Raw genomic sequence first — 16892 nt, forward strand, 5'->3', positions numbered from 1 at the left:
AGAAAGTGTCCAAATTTGAACTACAAATGAGTTTTCTCAGGGTGGGGTTTTTCTCTAGTTTTAAGAGTGCTGGTAATTTTTTCTTACATTCCTGCTTTTGTGTTTGAAATTTCAATTTTTCCTGAGGCAGTCATGATTTTGCTACTTTATTATTATGAACTTATAGTACTACTAGTAGTATTGATAATATAATCACCATAGGAAAAAAAATACTTAAAATCAATAATAGCTAATAAATTTATCTACATATAAAATAATATTTCAGTTATACAAATTTTGCATAATGGCCTTGCTTATTTCTAACCTGGGTTTAAAAAGAAATCATATTTGATAGTGATGATGCCCTAACAATTAAGAACAAATATCTAAAATGAGAGGACATGAAAATAAAGTTTTTTTTGTTGTTGCCTTATTCTTATGAAAGGCTCATCAGAACTGTGAAACACAGGGTATTTGACTTAGTGTTCATAGAGAAAATCTGATTCAAACAGATATTGCTGAGACATCAAGTGCCAACCATCTTAACTAGAAAATGAAGATAGAGTGTTGAAATTTCAGCCGGAACAAAGTAAGTCTTTTGCTGCTATTAGCAGGTAAACTCTTGAATTTTCTTTTTTTCTTTGTCAGGAGGATTCTCTGTTGTCTCACAACGTGATTGACCTCATGCCAAAAGGCAGAATAAATTAGTACAAGAACATTTTTGTTCTTAAAGCTATATTGCACTGGACAGGGAGAAATATCCTTTTTTTTCCATTTTTTTACTGTAAATTATCAAAATTTCCAAATCAAATCTTCTGGGAGAACAAAACTGTTGTAGTAGCTGGTGCTGATCAAAAGTACTACTACTATCAATAATAATAATGAAAATGAAGAAGAATTTTAGTATTAGCAGTAGTAATAGGAATAATTATACAGACTTAAAACTGTAATTGTGTTTTCCTAGTGTTCTAAACTGATATAATCTTTATTTTTTTCTATAATGATTGTTACATTTTTGACATCAATATCTGGGAACTTACCTCTTCTATTCTTCCAATTCAACCAAAATTTCTTAGAAGTAGAATAGACTTTGACATGGAAGATTACTCTCAAATTTTGAAAAACTCTGATATTCATAATTAAAATGCTAGAAAATTTGTTACAGGAGAAAATTTGCTACATGGAGTAATGGACCACATGGAAGTCACCTCAGAACCAGGAAGTTCCCATCACATTATTGTCAGGGGTCAGGAGAGAGGTCAAGAGACATTTTCTACAGTGATGGCTTTCCTTCTGCTGCTCTCAGTAGGCACCTGCCCTTAAACATTGCTGGAGAAAAATGTGCTGAGCTAGTAACCCATAGCCTAACCAACATTACTGTTCCATAAAACTTTTGCCAAACTTTTTAAAAGCAACCCACATTCTTGGCATTATTATGCATTACTGTTTTCCCCCCAAGGGTTAGTTCAGATATCATGTTTTTTCTAGTAAGGCATGTCAGAAGTAAGTGACAGCAATGCTTTCATGCCTTTTTGCTCTGATTTCTACTTTACACCACTGCTGATTAACAGAAGCACTGACATAGGAGTAGTATATAAAAGTAGTTGTTTTCCCCATAACATCATTGTTTAATAAACTTCTGAATAAGAAGACTGGATTGTTCACTTTCAGGAATAACAGGAACTGATTTCTAGGACAGGCACTACTGACTTTTACTAGTTAAATGATACTAGAATTTAAAACTGAATCAATGTCTCCAATCGAGAATCTATGACCTTTTGACGTCTGAGCTCTCTCCTCATCTCCAGTTTCATACACTGTAACACAGTAAAGGTAGTTGTACGCTGAACAAATTATGATATATACAAGGAAAGCTTGGTTTTTTCCTGTGTTTTAGCACTTAATAAGAAAATTTTTATCTCAATAGTACCAAAACTAAGTTAAAGACCCTTGACTTCAGTGCATTCAGGTGAAAGTCTTTTTGTTCCCTGTGCCACTTTAATCAGACAGAAAAGTACCTCACTTTCTGTGGTAGTTTGTTTTTCTGTTGTAGTTTTAAGGTGTTTCTTGTTGTAAGCTTGCAGTGGTTTGTTCCATGTACCCTGTTCTTTTTCCCCAATGGTTTTGCCCTGAAGTTGTTTACTACTATTTTTCCGTCAGTTCTTACGTCAGTCCTCATGTCAATCTCCCTTACACCTCCCTTATTTCCAGATCCTTCCCTGCCAACCCTTGAAGTACTGCCCTCTTCCCTTGTTTGTCAGAAATAACTCCACCCCTTTCTCTAGAACATTCTTTGTCTATCACCCTTCTCTCGAAGGTTCATTGGTGTGCCAAGCCTGTTCCCCTCCCATGTTATCCCGTATTGGTCACCTAAAACTTAAACCCTGTCCTATATTCCTCTCTTACTGTTCTACTATTGGTTAAGATTTGTATCCTCCCCTAGTAACCTCCCCTGTTTTTAAGTCACTGCTACCCTGTAAGAGCTGTCACTTGTCCCTGGACCCTCTTGGAGATTAAACCTTCTTGAGAACCTATACAAGTGGCCTCTCTTGTCTCTTTTGCTCTGGCTACTCAGCTCGGGATCTTAATTTACAGTTGCACAGCACAATCCATTGCCACTGAGAACCATGTGGCCCTGCGCATCCCATCACCTAGACCAGTCCCAGAAGTGGTCACGGGGGTGGCCACACAGGGCACGGGCTAGAAGGTGAGGACTAGCCAGGGGGCATCACCAAGAGACTGTCCGTGTCAACTTTCAGTGTCAGAAAAGAGGCAGCATCAAAGAGTGGCATTTTAATTCAGTTTTTTTTCTGTTTATGTAATGATAAAAACTTGCATCTCCACTTTTCAGATAATCTCCTTGGTGAAGAATTTTTCCTATACAATTTTGTTTTTCTTTTAATGCTGAAATGGACAAAAGGAAAATTTAGTATATGTGGCCAAGCATAGAGAAATGTTTTTTTTTCTGTAACAAAAGTACTAATTTTCACAGAAATTTTGCAGTGTATGATCCAACTAGTTAAATATTAAGTGTGTGACAACTTACAATTCTCTTTCACTCGCTAACAAAGAAAAAGACAAAATGGGAAACAGAATGGGAAAACAGCATCTTTTAACTGTCAAACTCACCCTTCTTGCAATGAGGTGAATGTGGAAGAATATGAGAGTAAAGCATCTCCGCAGCATAACATTGTGAGTGAAAGTGTCTCTTAGTGACTGGTAGAAAATTAAAAATACTTCATATTTTAGAATTTATGAAATGGCTTATGCCATTCAAAAATCCAGCCTCATTATTTATCAGAAAAAAACCCAAATAACTTCCGGCATTGTCCAGTAATAATCAAAATTTCTAAAATCTAAATCTGATGCTACAATCCAAAAATGTGGCTAGACATGAATTCTGAGAGATTACAATATTTAAAAGATGCATTAAGTTGTTTTACAAAACATTATGGTTACTCCTCCTTCCTCTCTCACAATTTCTGATATTTTTCCAAGTACCTATAAAACTGAATATAATGCTTCTGGAAATGAAATTCTGTCTTCATTTGATTCCTAATTAACAATATTCTTAGAAAATGGTTTTTAAAAATGCCATCCATTTTAAAATATGTTTACAAATAAAGTTTCTAATGTGTAGTTGTAAATTAAAGGATACAGGGAAAGGGTACTACCTAATTTATAATAATTAAATTATTTATATAAATACACCTCAGCTAAGCTACTATATGAAGCATATCCACACCAAATTTTTAGCTTACTTTTTGGAGGCAAAGTTCTGAAAGCATAAAAATATACATGTTAATATTTGGTTTATATATTTGAATAAAGAAATGTTCAATTGTATTTTTCATTCACATGTTTAACAGTAAAATATTTTGATATGAACAGTTCTAAGAAAAAATATTAGACCAAGTTATTATAGACAATAGAAATACAATTGAAAATTTTAACAGATGCAACCACACTTGAATGTCTATTTTAATACAGCAAAGATCTTGGAAAACTCAACACACTTTTAATTTTTTTGTTGTTGTTGATAATAAATGATATTAAAATAGTTCATTTTAAGATTAAAAATAGAAATTCCTCTCTAGAAATCTAATTCAAAAGCAAAGCCTTTCTTGTGTAAAGAGGCTGCAGAAAAAAGAACTAAGATCTTCTTCAGTGGTTTAGTAGCCTCCAAAAATGCATCTCATTAGGGTTCTCACTCTAGTGGAGTGAGAAGGAGTTTTTTCTCTGAAATGACAGAAGTAAAGAAGTTTGAAATATTTATGCCTGCTCTTATTGTTGGGGTACTTTAAAGCATGATTTTCTCAGAAAAAGGTCCCGTCCTTACAGAGAGATTGACAAGTGAAAAATTACACAGAAATTCAAAAAAAGACAACACTAACCATTTTTAGAAAAGTAATAATTATTTCAATGGTATTATTTATAAACATGCATTTTTACATGTGGAAACATTCCATTTCAATAAAGCGGGTTGCTCAGATGTTAAGTAACAAAATATTTTTCCATCTTTATAAGTATTATTGCATTACTGTTGGCTGTAAAAAACAGCTGTTCCCTGTCTGTACATTACGGCACATCCAGAGGCTGCATGGCACTCTCGCATTTCTGGTGCTGAGGTGGAAGTACTTTGCTGACCACAGTGCAGCCACGCATTGCTGACACCTCTTACTGACACTGCTGCTATCAAAGGGACTGTAGACGAGGGCACACCTTATTCCAGCATATGCTACTCTCCCATTTGTATATGTCCATGCTTAAGTTAGAAATCCTTGAGTTGGGTTTATTTTCTGGTTGCCAAAGGCTTAGGAAAAATCCAGCTAACTAGGACACATCCTAGGGAAGACTATGTTTATTTAGCTAGGCTGTCTTCAGGTGCTGAGCTAACTTTTATGTAGCTTACCTGAGTATCTCTTTGCTTCACCAGAGGTAGAGAAATTTTACAAAAGATAAAAGTAAACATGATGAAGAAACTAGGATTTTCCATTAGCAGTTTGCTTTGAGCTGCCTTTGTTTAACAGATTTCTGTAGTGGAATGATATCACAGGGTCAAATATACTGAATCATATGCTACAAAAATCACAGACCAGGTGTATAAGCTGATCTATGATCAAATTCTCTGTGTTCAGTGTTCTTATTGTCAGAAGAGCATTGATGCAGATATAATACTTGGCCAAACAGATTTCTGTATCACGTTCATTCTTTACTCCATAGGCTGTTTTCCTGCAGATAATTTTACAGTTGTCACATAGGAGTGAAAAATGGGCTTATGGAGGGTTTTTTTTACATCTGCCAACCAAAAGATATTTACTAATCCCATTTCTCTGAAATAAATCATGTAGCTCACAGTTAAAATTAGTTTTTAAAATGCTGGAAACATTTGTGAACTTCCTATCTGTTTCAGCAGTTGTCTGACTCTATCTCCTTTGTCATTTGTTCTAAAACCTATGGAAAGATCTTGAAAGGTGAGACAGATCTGGGACTTGGGGATTTTCTTGTTTGTATTTTTTTTTTATATTTGATAGCATATTTGACATTTATTAATCTTTATTAACGGTGGGGATGCTAAAAACACTTTTCTTTTTTTTTTTTTTTTAATCCAGAAAGAGCTATGTCATGTTTTCAGCAGTTGTCATTGTGACATGCTTCATTACAAGTCAAAAAATGAAGTTTTTGTTGCCTGTGTACTTTTTTCTACACTAAATTTCACATTTTTGTTCACTTGGCTTATTTCCAGTTATGATTATTATTGACTAAAGTGGAGCTCAAAGCTTTATGTGGCTGATGAAATGAGATATTTGACTGGGATGCAGAAGACCTATGGTGTATTAATGGTTCAATTTATGCTGCTTCTTCAATGTATTTAAGGGTTTACAGTTTTTTTGAAAGAAAATTAACATATCAAGTACTTTGGCAGGGTATATTGCAACAGGACGATGCCCTCTGCAAGAATGAAAAAACAGATCAAATATTTGAATTACTGTAATTTCATTCCATTGCTGTGCTTTAAAAACTGATATTTGCTAACTGCAAGTATCTGTGCATGTTTACTTAGATCTTTTGTATATCAAAATTAACATCAGTCAAAAGAGGACTAAATTTTAAAATTATTCATAATACATTTTCAATTTTTTTGAAGATTTTTTGTTAAGTAGTGTGATTAAATACTTGGTATTAAAATTAAATGGGTAATAATGTGTTTTTCAAAGCTGTAAATCAAGTTAAACAAAGAGAAATAAATAAATACAAGATTAAATTGCTTGAAGACACTTAGTTTTTTGAGTGAAGTCACTAGCATGAAGAGCTATGTTCTGCTCTCTTTAAGCTGCTTCTTCTTGAATAATCATTTTTGCAAATATTTCAAAAAAGTGTAAAATGCAGTTTTGTAAAGCATTCCCTTTCTTTCTGTTTCAGTTCCTCAGGTTGTAAAAGATAATAACTGGCATCATTAAGAAGTTGTGTTCAGAAGAAACAGTAAAATTTTGAAGTATCAGAGATTTTTACATATTATTAATAAAATCATAAATATTAACATTTAATATGGGAATTTTACTTTTGTAGAAGCATGCAATGAGTTATGCCAAAAACTCTTCAAATGGTCAAGACAAAACCAATGAAAAATAAAGAAATTTAGTGTGAGCATCTAAATTATTCTATTACATACATCACTGAAGAAAGATGCATGTATGTCTTTCAAAAATGCTTTAAAATGGCAACTTCATTCTCAGAGCTGCATCTTGATCTGCAAACCAAAGCTAAACTTCATTTTTTAAAATAATTTTTGCATGAATTCTCATTGACTTCAGAAAAATATATTCTTTGGTGAATGTGTTTTGCCTAATACATTGGAAGTAATGGTAAAAAATGTATGTGTTACGTATAGTAGCAGATGCAGACAAACTGACATAAGCTTGAAAACTCTGTCACTGTTAACAAAGTGAATACTGATCATGGTAGTCTTTAAAATGTTATATAATTTTTCAAATTATTTTTTTTCTGGAAGAGTGTTTTGCAAATAAAATGCCATTGTGTTCTAGGGTGACGTTATGGTGTTTGTATCTCCAGTCATGTGTTCTGTTTATGTTTGACATTATGTTCTGTGCTTTCAGAACTGACTCTGAAAGTGAAGCTTTGTTCTGCCTTGTTATCAGCCAGTTCACCTCCCGCCATGGTCTGCTGTCTAGAAAAGGCTGGTGCTTGCTTGCTTGCTTTGCTTGCTTCTGCTTTTGCCTTTACTTCCTAGTTAGTTTAGCTAAGCAGTCCAATTCTTTCCCTGGACTGTTCCTTTTCCTTTCCTTTTCATGAATACCATCCAACCTGCTCCAGACTGGGACCTGGGAAACACTGAGGAGCACCAAGAGCCTGTGTTTTGTGCTCTGCAGCAGCCATTCCCAGTGCCCAGAGCAATCCCCAGTGCCCAGACCTGGGTAACCACTTCCAGGAAAGACTTTCTGGATTTGTCATCTCTTCAGAGTGGTGAAAGAGTTTTGTTGTCATCTGGTGTTGTTATTTTCTTTGGTGATGGGGAGTCCTTTGTTTGTTAAATAAACAGGTTCTTTTCCACTTCTCTCAGAGAACTTTGTTTTTCCTGAACCAGGTGGGTGGGGAGGGGCTATGGGGGTTTGTTTTCTACAGGCTCCTTCCAAAGGGTTTTCCCCAAATTTGCCCTAAACTAGGACACATTGTTTTTACATTTTGTTCAGTAGTACATAATACAAACAAATCAACTTCTTTAATCATCAATGGATAGTAAATTATAAAGAATTTCTCAGATGTACTGTACAATTTAAGATACAATTAGCATGAAAGATACTATTGTATTTACTTCTTTGTCTTGTCAAGATGCCTTGTCTTACAATGTTAATGTTAAAACATAACAATGTCTTAAGATTTAGTTTGGCACTTCCTACATTTCCAAAAGTTAGTGATAAAATTAATTTCAAATTGTTATTGAAAAATATGGGGAAATTTTATTAAGATAAATTTTTTACTATTGTGTTTAACTGAAACAGTATTCCCAATGAAGTTCTTACTTAAACATCCAATTTAGGGTATTCCATGACAGCTGACTGTATGCTGGGGGAAGACAAATTTGGGATGGATGTGTATCACCTCTGAGGAGAGTGATTTCACCACAGTTGCTGGTTCAACAGAAAGACATTTTCTACATCCCTTGTTTGACTGTTCCTATGCAGCTAATCAGCTACCAGATGCCGACAAGCTTCCTTTTCTCCAAGGATTTGAGAGAGCCTGGCCATGTTGCCTCCACTCCACTTTGTTTCCATCCCACCCTACCATGTGCTTGTGTGAGAAGCCGGGCATGTTGTTGATTTCATCCCAGAAGTAGCAACCACATTTTTCCCTGTTATTTCCATACTGTTATAACTACAAATATCTGTACTATGTCTATAAATTTCCATTCTGTTTCATCCCCCCTTATCATTCATTCTGTGGGGGGAGTTGGGCATGTTGCCCACAATTTTTTTTCTGTAAAAATGTAATTTCCCTCTCAGTCTTTTTTCCCACATGATGATACTTATTTGTGAAGGTTAGGAGGAGAAAAGTGAAAAGAGAAGAGGTGTAGGTAAACAAGTAGATATGCTGAGTTAATGCTACAAGTGAATTAATGTCAGAAAGAACAAATATTCCATTAATTGCTTAAATATAAAACTCAGTTTTTATAATTGCATTTTAGTTAATAGATCCTGCAGAATAAACAGTGATTTTTTGCACATTTTTATGCTAATTTATTTCCATTTTACTATTTTAAAAATACAAACATTTTATTCTCATATGTAAATATATTTCTGGGACTTAATGTATTTTGCAGGTAATGGAGGAAAACCGTAGACCTGATATGGCAAGACAAGCTACCAGAAGGATATTCCAGGCAGAGAAACTACTCTCACAAGTATTTAGTTGTGCTATGCACCTGCTCAAGAATAACAGCAGCTTGGGTCATCAACAGAGCTCTCCAATACAGTTGCTTCAAGATACAGACACATAAGAAAAAAAAAGGAATTTGCTCAATTACATTTGTTGTCTCATTTTTCCCCATTATTTATTTATTTATTTATTTTATTTTTATTTTTCATTATTTTTTCCTGAGAGTAAATAAGCAGTTTCTCTGCAGTCTAAGATTTCCACAAATTGATGTTTCGGAAGTTACCACTAGTTTACTCCATATGAAATTTCTTTATGAAATTAGTATTTCTAAACTTTATTTCATTGTTTTTTGTACTTAACACAGTTCTTTTTCTGATTTAAAAACTGATGAGCATATGTATTTTTTGATTTATACTTCTAGTTATTAAATGTAGAGCAAAACCAGTACTGAAGTAGGCGAAGTAGAAGTTCAAATAACATACTTTCTTACATACTGTAAGTTCAAAGAACATACTTTTCTGCAGCAGTGGCTTGTTCTCCACATGTAAAATGATTCTTCACTCCCTATCTTAAATCTAGCAAGTTACATAAACTCTAAATAAACTCTAAACTCCAGCTTTTTCCCCTTTGTTTTTCATTGTACTAATACGGCAAGGATTTAGCAAATGGATTTCAGAAAGAGTTGTGAAACAATGACTGCTAAGAAAAATGAAAGCTATATGATCATATTTTCTCAGAATACTATTGCTGCATAGGACAAGATCACTTTAGCAAGCAGAGATGAACAGAAGTTAATCTTATTGTCAGTATCTAGGTGCAAAGTGACACTGTAAAAATAGTGGAGTTTCTGGCAAGACATATGTCTTGGTTTGACAAGACAGGAGTCTGTGAAGGAGGGCAAAAGCCTCCTGTGCAATGGAGAAGGTAAACCCCCTCCCTCCGAATTACCAGGATTTTTAAATTAAAAGGCTCTCAGGCAAAGATATGGGAATGGGAGTAACAATTCTTTACTAGGAGAAAACTAGATAACAACTTAAAAAGGCAAATGCAATTGGTACAAACAAAACTAGTGATAAAGTCCACACCCTGAGGATCGGGGTGTTGGTAGTAGTCCGGTTGAAATGATAGCTGCTCCTCTTGCAGTGGCTGATGAATTGCAGCTGAAGTGGTGATCTTTTGAAGGGTATAGTTTTCTCTGAAGATCTGGTGGCAGTTGGGCCGGTCTTCCTCTGCGCCGGGGCCGCCTCCGAGCTCCGCTGCCGCCGCCTCACCGCGCTCCGGCCGCTTCTCTCGGGAGTCCTGCCGAAGGAGCTGCTTCTCTGGGAATTCCCGCAAAGAGAGAGCTGCTCTGTCCCCCAAAAGGTACCCCTTTATACAATGAAAGAGTGCTTGGCTTCCCCCTCTGGGTGGAGCATCTCACAATGGGATGGTGTTACATTACCAGCCCTGCAGTGAGTCAGTCAATGGCCCATTAACAAACGATTACCTCTTCGGAGCAAACCATCGTTCTTGGAAGAAATAACAAACCTGCCCAACCTCCAACAGATGGCAAATAGAATACAAGCTTATCTTACAAACCAGGACATTATATCAAATGCATTTTGCAAAGGAGAAATGCATGCAGCGAAGGAAAATGAAAATTAGTAATTTTCCATGATTTTACATTATAAGGAAACTCATTGCAAATGCCTAAGTTTTATGCCAATGAGCTTTTGTGAGTCTTTCAATAATGTCATGTGATACTTTCAGACTATATTTTAGTTATATTACTTTTCACACAGATATTTTAAGGGGTTTAAAAATGTCTTAAAATAAAAAAATCTCTGAGTAAAAGGCAATTATTTCCTTCTTGAGGTTCCTAGAAAATACCTACCAGGTTTATAGCTTATTATCAAATTAACAAAACTTTAATTTTGAAATTTGGTTCCTTCACTCTTTGTTTCTTTTTTTTTTTCAAGTTGCTCAGAGAGATTTTTATTGCTAATGCTGTGTTCTGTATTCAAATCAGGAGTTAGAGCTGCATAGATGAAAAGTTCCATAAAGTTGGACACAGACATTACTAGCAACTTGTCAGAGAAGGTAGATCTGCCAGAATTCACATGACCTTGTTTTCAAACAAAGTAGAAAATATTAAAGAAAATAAGAAAAAGGAAAGGAGTTAAATGGCACTTAAGAATCTTGCTTCTCAGTTTTAGGGAATTAGAGTTTGCTTCCTAACTTCTTGTTTTAATTGTTTCCTGCATACAGTGTTCAGATCTCAGAGATGGTTTATACAGGTTCAGTGTATTTCTCCTCCTCCACTCAGGGGTATATTAGGGTTTTGATCACCCTCCAAAGGAAACTTTTATCTACTCTAATAATCAACACAAGGAATACGTCTCACCTTGACCATAACCAAGGAAAGACTTTTTTTATATCCCAATGCTGGCACATTGCAGAGAAGTGTTAAAACCCCAACTTTTCTGATCTCACATAACTGCCCTCCCAGGTGCCAGCATCAGAATTTCCCCACACTTTGCCAACTCCAGTCCTCAATTTGTGCCTGCCCCTGTAACAGGGTTATGTCAAAGCAGGCAGAGAGCTCAGCAGACTCTTCTTATCTACATTACTACATCAGAGCCTCATCTAAGTTTCAGCCAAGAGCCCAATCCTGAATTCTCATAAACCAGTCCATCTATACCTAAAAAGGAAGTCTCCAAATAACTGAAGTCTGTCCATTTCATAAGTCACAGGTCCCTTCCATGATGCAGTGATGATACAAAGAATCTAGCACACAGTATTTATTAGGTTTTGTTTTGTCTTTGATAAACATATTTAACACTTTGCCTAAGCGTCTTGAAAAGTGCATAGAAATCAAAGTACTATGTAGAATGATGTTAAAGGCAGCATCCTACAGCAAAGATGCAGATTGCTTGCAAATACACTTGTCAATAGTTCATTTTTTACAATCCTTAATACTTCTTAGGAAGTGACTGTTGAGAGCAAGATATTACATTTTAGCAAGACAAATCAGAACGTGAAAGTGTCTTTTAATGATTCAAGTACATTTTCCACATACTAGAATGCTGGCACTCATAAAATATGTCCAAAGGAAATATCTTTATGTAATGGACCTTTAGATCTTAGTATTGTGACCATCATCCATCATGCTACGGCTCAATGTGCTATTTGAATGCCAATTCTGCCCTTTTGAGAACCCACCCCAGCTTTCCCAGGAGGGTTGGAATCATAATCAGGGCTTAAACAAGACACAAGTTCTTTGATTTTTAAGGCGTGTATTCAGGTTACACTTAAGGTACAGGTAACAAATTATTATTTTACTTTGAAAAAGAATTATATGCCTGTATTTTGTAATTTTCTTTATATCATTTTTAGTTCAAGCAACAAACAAACAACCCATGAAAATAATTGTACTAGGTGTCACACTCCTATCAGTTATTTAGAGAGGGAAATCAATTACAGATCACTGTGACTGACTAGCATGCTAATCCAGCAGAAAGTAGACTTTTTAAAAAAATCAAAATTCATATTTTATTATTTTCAAAAGTAAAGAACATTTATTATAGCCTAATCAATATTCTTTTTCTTGGTATCCCTTTAATTTTATTTTTCCTCATTTTAGTTACCATTATTTTTCTTATTGTTCTGTCCTTGTCCCTTTCCTATTATGTCTAAAGTCAATTTTCCCCATTAACAAGTTTATTTCCACCCTTCTGTACCTTTTCTGAACAACTGTTTAATTTGCTTCAGAGGCCATGCAAAACCTTGTGTATGACTGAAGAAAATGAAACATTAAAAAGCTGTGCTTAATCACTCTGGAAAAGCATCTTGATGTCAGAAATAGATTATGATTAGCTAGCATGATAAATGTAAAAAAAAAAACCAACCAACCAACAAAAAAATTAAACACAAAGCTGAAAAAATACAAATAAAAGCACCAGTCTGTTAGAGCTTCAGATTTTCTGAGGTTGACTTCAGTACTGACACTTTCAGCTCCTGCATCAAAAGACTGTCTCAGAATTCATATGAATCTACATATGAATTGCTAAATTGAGAGAAAATCTCCCAGAGCAACCCAAATCTGCTCACTTTTAAATGAAGCAGTACATAAAGTTATAAAGACAAGTTTATAGATTGTGTGCAAGTGTATTCTTAATTCCTGCTTTATTTTAAAATCTCCATTACCAAGCACTGTTGACTCAGGCTGTGTATTTGATACGAACCTGGAAAATACTGTATTTCAAAGCTTGAATGGTGATGTTCTAATAAGACTGACACAGTAATCCTGTCTCTGATAGTCCCCAAATGGCCTTGTGGTATTTATTACTATAGAGAAACCAACATTTATTAATTTGTCTCTCAGATTTAACAAGCATGCTAGTACATAGAATAATTTTATTATCATGTTTATCTCAGTAGTTTAACAAGAAAACAGAATGAATACAAAAGGTTCAACAAATAGGAGCATGATTGCATTACAAATTAGTATTGTGAGCATTACTTAAAAGTAAGGATTTAAGAATATAGCTGCTATACACATCTAACCTCAATCATGCATTTCTTACTGTACTGGGAATTAGAAATAAATGTGAGAACAAAGAGGTGTCTGTTGTTAACTCATATACTCATCTGTCTGCATCAGTATAGCATTATGAGGGATTTAACTTTCAGTTAACAACAACAATAACTATTAGCAACAGTTAACTTGTTGCTGAGAAATCACCACTTTCATTTTCAGCTTGGATTTTTCATACTCACTTGACAGTGCATGCAACTTCACTGGTGCCAAGCCTTTCATGTGAAATTCATAGTCATTTTGCACTCCTCTTTCAAAAGACAGAAGGTAGATGAAAGGCAAATTAAGACAAAAAATAAATTACATATTTCTTCACATAAAGTACTCACAATCTCTCCAACAGATCTGTAAAAAATTAGGAATAAAAACTGGATATATTAATAATTTTTATCTTTACTGGGTCTTAGAAAGTAAACACATCAGGTTATGTCCTTAAAATATCCTCTGGCCCCAGGGCATCTATGGAAGACAAGTCAGAGATAGTCTGAACCAGCTGAAATAATAATAACACTCCAATTTTCTTAAAGTACAAAATTCATTCAAATTTCAGCTTCTTTGAAAATTATTTCCAAAACAATAAATTGAGCACTGGAATTGTATGTTCAGTAAGGGTTATTTTTAATTATTTGAATTGCTATGCCTATGACTTAAAAAAGGAAAGGGCGAAACTGCAAAGACCTGTGTCCTAAAGGAAATACAGTTTAGCATAATATTTTCCGTCTCTCTTTTAAAACTGTATTCTTAACAGCCTATGTTTGCTTGCTATTAAAAAAAAAAAAAACAACTTCAGAGTGACTGTATTTTGTGAAGTCTGTATTTAATTGAACCCTTATTTACAGGCAAACAATGTACATTCAATAAATATGTCTTTTATCCAGGCTAAAAATACTTGTCAAAGAAAATAACCAGTGATTCCTTTCTGAAAATTCAGCCTCCTACTACTTTGATCCTAATAAGCTGCACAAAATGTATAATCTTGCATAGTCATTAACTATGAGGTGGAGATTTACAATTTACATTTCTATTTTTATTTAAGCAAAAAGTATATTTGTCTTTCCATTTTGATTGCTTTGTTTTCAAAATCAGTTATCTGACACCAGAATCAGTTATCTGCCTTTTTAACGATTGATGAGCCATTTCAAACCTAGCTTCATAGAGCTATTGCCCACATCATTAGAGAAAGAAAAAACTATTATTTTCAGTTTATTTCTTTTGTCTACATGAATGCTTTTTCAGGCTCTGGAAATTATATCAAGAGCATAGACTCATTTCTTTAGCTTTAGTTTCAGCAATCATGTCCTAGGGCATTATTAATTACATAGTGTCGTGTGTTACCTTACTGACTGGCCCTACATGTAGAAAGGAAATATATTTTCTATGCTACCTGTCATTATCTGCACTATCATGGCACCACATCTCCTTTAGTACTGGTATGTACCTGTCCTGTGCCTTCAAATACTGTTGGGTGATTCCACTAAAATTCACAGCTGAATTGACATGTTGAATATGTTCCCACTTTTACAAATTTGACTCTTCTTCTCTGCAAGGTAATTATCTTCCTTTTTTTTTCCATCATCGTGAAACGACAATGTTTTCAATATACTACAGGTGGAAGTTTTGCTCATCAAGGCTGATTTAATGTATTATCTCATACGGTGTTGGGAATTTTGCTTCATATATTGTTAATATTTTCTTCACTCCCATTTATCTTACCAAATGAAAACCCTCTCAGAGATCTATGCCATATTCCACAGTGAGCCAAAAGTGCTCTACAAAGATAAGCTGATCAGGCAATTTCAATCTGCTGCTCTCATGCACCATTTGCAGTCTACCAGACTACAATGCATAAATATCTTATTATATTTAATCATCTACATTATCTGAAAAATACCCTTCCATCAGACCTCGATGGCACTGCGCTTTGGTGGCAGGAGAAGGCAGTGGCCAGACTGCCGGTGGGCTCCCACCTTCTCTCTCTCTGGGCAGTCTTTATGTCTCCCTGCACAGGGACCAGCACAGGTGACACAACAACTCTAAGAAAAGTTAGAGGCAAATGGGCACGAAGTAAGGAAAATGGCGGCTTTTGAAGGGGGCTGTCCCCCAGGGGGGCCATAGCCTAACAACAAATCAGGGAATAGATAGGAAGAGTATAGGGTGGATATGTATAAATATAAAACCAACAGGGAAGTATTGGAGTGCATATTTAATATACCAATGAGCGAAAGGAAATACCATACCTGAAAACGAAGCTTCTAGATAAATGTGTGTAGCAAAGAATGACAGACATACAGGGGCAGGATTTGGAAGATGGACAGGGAAGGATCTGAAAATGAGGGAGGTATACACCAGGACTGACATGAAGAAAGGCGGGAAAACAGGTGGAAAACAGGTGGAAAACAACTTTGGGGAGAGACTATTAGCAAAACTGAAGAGGGGTAAATAGGAACAAACCATTACAATTATTTTAAACAATTTCTTAAATGTAAACTTCAAAATCCCACTACCACATTTTGATTGGAAAATTAATTTAGTTCTGCCTCTCTTTTCAGCAAATGGACAACTTCAAATTCTTTATTCAAGAGATCTAACTTGGAGCATAAAAATACAATATTTGAAAACTTTGGGATGAATAATATTAGTATTTGTACTGTATTGATGACAGTTTTTTAATGAAAAAAATGCATAAACATCTGAAACAATTTTTTCTGTACATATATATGCGCACACACACACACACACACACACACACACACACATATATTTGTAAATATATATGAGAGAGAAACAGTCTTGAAAATCTTGAATTTGATTGTTTAAATCTATCTGGTGTCTCATCTGGATGACAATGAACTTGAAGTGTTTCACAATTCTGCAAAAGGAAGTTTGGCTCTGTTTTAATCAGTTCACTTCATAAGTAAACATGGGAACAAAAGAGTAATACATACAGTCATAGCAAAATCTCCTCTGTTCTTCAACAGCTCTTCAGATAATTCAGATATTACCCACATGGAAAGTGTCTCTTGTTGAGCACTGGAAACAATTCCTGTTAGGTTCTTTAGAGATATTTCTTTAGCTGACAGAAAAGGTGAATAGATTTATCCTCTTCCTGAAGAGCTAAAATCAGAATGCACTTCTGAGTTGAATGAATATAAAAGTTTAATGTATCTTAAAGGCCAATTGAACTACTTACTTTTTTTTTTTTTTTTTTTTACATGTTCAAAAAGTTATTTACTCAAAATTTTATGGTATTTCCAATTTGGAATTTATTTTGGTGTTAGTGATTCCCCAGTGACATACTTCTGAAATGTGCCTTGGTCAGTATGTACGACATACAAAGAGGAGTAATAAATATTTATTCATTCTAGTCCTGCTTACTGCTTTTCTTCACCCACACAGGATACCGAGTTTCAGTGTCTCAGGAACACAAGTGACATGAATATTT

The 16892-nt window shown here is 34.8% G+C and overlaps 1 long non-coding RNA gene across 1 annotated transcript in view; it reads left to right on the plus strand.

Moving 5' to 3' along the window:
- Positions 1 to 9924, plus strand: part of LOC116184570 (uncharacterized) — a 49735-nt gene extending 39811 nt beyond the window's left edge. The window contains exon 3 of the long non-coding RNA XR_004149325.3: positions 8819 to 9924. This is a non-coding gene — a long non-coding RNA (uncharacterized LOC116184570). The remainder of the gene's footprint in view (positions 1 to 8818) is intronic.
- The last annotated feature ends 6968 nt before the right edge of the window (positions 9925 to 16892 follow it).

The sequence above is a fragment of the Lonchura striata genome, chromosome Z (genome assembly GCF_050655825.1).
Source record: "Lonchura striata isolate lonStrDom1 chromosome Z, ASM5065582v1, whole genome shotgun sequence".
NCBI lineage: Eukaryota > Metazoa > Chordata > Aves > Passeriformes > Estrildidae > Lonchura > Lonchura striata.